Raw genomic sequence first — 4,065 nt, 5'->3', positions numbered from 1 at the left:
TCAAGGGTGTCTCCGGAATTCGCAATGTTGTGGTTCTAGAAAGTTAGTATGCGGGGATTATTTTCAAAAACGTGGGGGGGACTTTTGCTTATCGCAGGCTGCTTGAATAACATGGCGAGCGTGTCCCTGCTTTGACGGAACTGATAAAAGAGATTGTGTGGTCGACTTTCTCCCTGCGTTGTTGATATCGTTGTGTGTTGATTGTGTCCAAAGTGTATATATAAAAATATGGCGAGCTCATAATATATGTAAAGAACACACAAAATGGCGAGAGTTTGTGTCTCTCCTGTTTTTCCGACATGCTGTGTGAGCAGCCTTACTCTTATAGCCTTCTTCTTCCTTGTCATACCAGTTTTGCCTACAAATTTTGTCTTCGACGGATTCAATGGAAGCAACTTGATTTTGGAGGCAGGTGCTTCACTTATCCCCTCTCAATCTGTGTTAGCCCTCACAAATCAAACGCGCTGGGTGCTCGGCAGGGCGTTGTATTCAACTCCGGTGTCGATGAAACGCAACGACACGCTTTCCTCCTTCAGCACTACCTTCGTTTTCTGCATCGTGCAACACCCCTCTGTCGAAGGGGGGCACGGATTGACCTTCGTCATCACGCCCCGCGCAACTGTTAGCAGCGGTCTGTCATCCGAGTATCTGGGGTTGCTCAACATTACTAGCAACGGGCAACAATACAATCACTTGCTCGCAGTGGAGTTCGATACGGTCCAAAGTGTGGATATGGATGACCGCAACGACAACCACGTGGGGGTGAACATTAACAGCCTCATCTCAGTGCAGACCGAGACTGCCGGCTATTGGAATGGCACGCAGAAGTTCCATAGAATCAGCCTCAAGAGCGGACGCAACATACAGGCCTGGATCGATTACGACCATTTGCAAAGCCAGATCAACGTTACCATAACGTTGGCCGGCTTGCCCAGACCGCAGACGCCGCTTATATCTCAGAAAATCGATCTGCAGAGCGTTCTGCAAGAGAAGATGTTCGTTGGCTTTTCAGCGGCTACGGGGACTTTGGCTGAGGACCATTACATTCTCGCGTGGAGCTTTAACACAGAAGGCATGGCGCACCCCCTAGATATCTCGCGTCTCCCTTCGTTTGATAAAATGTATTCCAAGCGTCCCAGTCGGGGATGGATAGCCGGCGTTATAGTGGCCGCTCTGGTTCTCTTCTTCCTGATAGTTGCGGCCGTGTTTTTCATAAAATACAAGAACAGAGAAATAATAGAAGAATGGGAGCATGAGTTCTGGCCACATAGATTCAGTTACAAGGAGCTCGACACCGCCACAAACGGATTCTCGGATGAAAACATTTTGGGCGCGGGGGGTTTCGGCAGAGTTTACAGGGGCGTTCTCCCGGGAAGCGGCCTGGAAGTGGCGGTGAAATGTATAACGAAGGAGTTAAACGAGGGAATGAAGGGTTTCGTCGCAGAGATCTCGACGATGGGGCGCCTGCAGCATAGGAGCCTGGTTCCTCTCCTCGGGTGGTGCAGGAAGCACAAGCAGCTATTCATCGTTTACGACTACATGCCAAACCGCAGCCTCGATAAACTCCTATTCGGCAACCCGAAGACCATCTTGCCATGGCCTCGGCGATACGCGATCTTGAAGGGCGTTGCGGCGGGCCTGGCATATCTACACGAAGGTTGGCAAAAGAAGGTCATCCACAGAGACATCAAGTCGAGTAACGTGCTGCTGGATTCGGAGCTCAACAGGAGGCTGGGGGACTTCGGGCTCGCCCGGCTGTATGAACACAGCGAGAACCCTGGAACAACTCAGTTGGTGGGAACGGTGGGGTACATAGCGCCGGAGCTCATAAAGACGGCAAAGGCCACTCCGAGCTCGGATATGTTCAGCTTTGGTGTTTTTTGGTTGGAAGTGGCGTGCGGGAGGAAAGCCGTGGACCTAAGCTTGGGCGTTGAACGGCTGTTTTTGGTGGACTGGGTGTGGGAGATGTACGGCCATGCGAGTCTTATCGAAGCGGCAGATCCGAAGCTGGGAAATGAATACGAGGAGAGCGAAATGGATAAGGTGTTGAAAGTGGGATTATTGTGCTCCAATACTGAACCGACGTTAAGGCCGGGCATACGGCAGGTGTGTCAAATACTGGAAGGTGAAGCTCGTCTCCCTGACGTCCATATGGATTCGTTTAGGATTAATGGCCGTTCTGCTGGGACGTTGCCTAACCATTATACGTTTTCTGAGGCTGAGGATACAGCAGGTGTGTCAAACACTGGAAGGTGAAGCTCCTATCCCTGACGTCCATATGGATTCGTTTAGCGTCAATAGCTGTGCTAGCACTCCTGATCCGGAGGACAGGTTTCTTCAAGAAATTCAGAGCGGAAACCGATCAACGGATGGCTCGGTTCGACCTCTGTAGTTTAGAATTCTCAACTACAAGTCCAATTCTAGTTTAGAAGTCCAAATGAACCAAATAAGTAAACATGCAGTTTAGAATTCTCAATCCTCCCAAATGAATTTAAGGAATGTATCTTATGTGTGCATGCATATCATAATGTGCATATTCCTAAACCTAGTAAATCCCCTATTAGGAGTAAAAATTCATAATTCATATTATTATTTCCTCTTTTCCAAATGAATTCATAATTTATATTATTATTTCCTTTTTCCATATTATGGGTAAATTCATAATTCATATTATTATTTCTTCTTTTCCAAAAGAATTCATAATTTATATTATTATTCTCTTTTATAAATGCGTCTGCGTGGTGGAATACAATTTTTATATTCAATTCATATGATTTCTTTTTTTAATGGAAAATATCTGATTTTAATAATATTAACTAATGTAATACCAGGGTTGGTGCTTAGTATTTGCTTATTTGATAGCAGAATAATTACATGACTCTAATTATAGAGTAGTTAAAAAGGTTTATATTTACTTATGCATATGCAAAAATGATTTTTGTTATTTATTTCATTCATAAAAAAATAATTTTTTAAATAAAGATTTTGATAATTATTATTGGTTTAAAAAAAAAATGGTAAATTTGTATTGTGTTGTGCAAACACTGCAATAATAATAATAGACCTTTATTATAATGACCTTTATTATAATGAGCGTGATCACAATAATATTATTTTAATGTTGATGTAATTCACATGATTATTTATAAAATTAACACATCTTCATGTATTTCTTAACTTTTTGTTTTTAATATTAAATATAAGTCTCATTAATATATATTTTTCAATTTAGATATGATACAAATTAATATATGTTTTTCAATTTATCTAAAGGAAAAGTTGTCAATGTCAAAACAACGAGGAAGGTTATGTGTATTTAAAATGGAAAAATATCATTTCTTAAGTCACTAGTGATTATTCATTTATTTAATTTGGTATATTGAATTTTTATATAAATTAAAATAAGGATGATGATTAACTTGTATTGATATAAAATTTGTTTTATTAAAATAAATTTTGATTTATTAGAAATTAAGATAAGTAAATAATTACTTAATTTGCTTTGAAATTTTAATATTTTATTAAAATTTTAAAGAGTAACATATCACTATTTCTTTGATACACTAAAGGGTTAAGAAGGTTAATATTGTAAAAAATATTTTTAATTTATGATATAATGTGGGTGTACTAAATATATTTAAAAAAAAGTTTAGTTAAATTTCCTTTTTGTATTGGGTAAAACTGGTAATTGGGGCATGCTCATACGTGCATGACAATGGGTTGATTACGTTCTTTAGCACTATGATCTTCAAGAATATAATTTAGATTTGAATTAACAACTTCACAAAAAACATCTTAATAATGCACTCTATTCTTTACCACTATAGTCTTCAGGCATTTAATTTAAGTTTGAGTCAACAACTTCACAAAAAGTATCTTAATAATGCACTCTATTTTTTACTACTATAATTTTAAAGCATATAATTTAGGTTTGAATCAACAATTTTCACAAAAAACTTCTTAATAATGCACCTTATTTTTTACCACTATAATTTTAAAGCATATAATTTAAGTTTGAAACAACAGTTAAATGATCTGCACTCCAAAATATTCAAATTACCAGAA

The 4,065-nt window shown here is 39.2% G+C and overlaps 1 pseudogene; it reads left to right on the top strand.

Moving 5' to 3' along the window:
* The first annotated feature begins 264 nt into the window (after positions 1-264).
* Positions 265-2,256, top strand: LOC149161248 (L-type lectin-domain containing receptor kinase IV.1 pseudogene; annotated as a pseudogene).
* Positions 2,257-4,065: the final 1,809 nt, after the last annotated feature.

The sequence above is a fragment of the Pinus tabuliformis genome, chromosome 5_2, assembly GCF_031772625.1.
Source record: "Pinus tabuliformis cultivar Carrire ecotype Pingquan chromosome 5_2, CPIR1, whole genome shotgun sequence".
NCBI classification, from domain to species: Eukaryota; Viridiplantae; Streptophyta; class Pinopsida; order Pinales; family Pinaceae; genus Pinus; species Pinus tabuliformis.
Note: the sequence above shows the minus strand (reverse complement) of the source record. Positions and strands in the feature narration are given on the sequence as shown.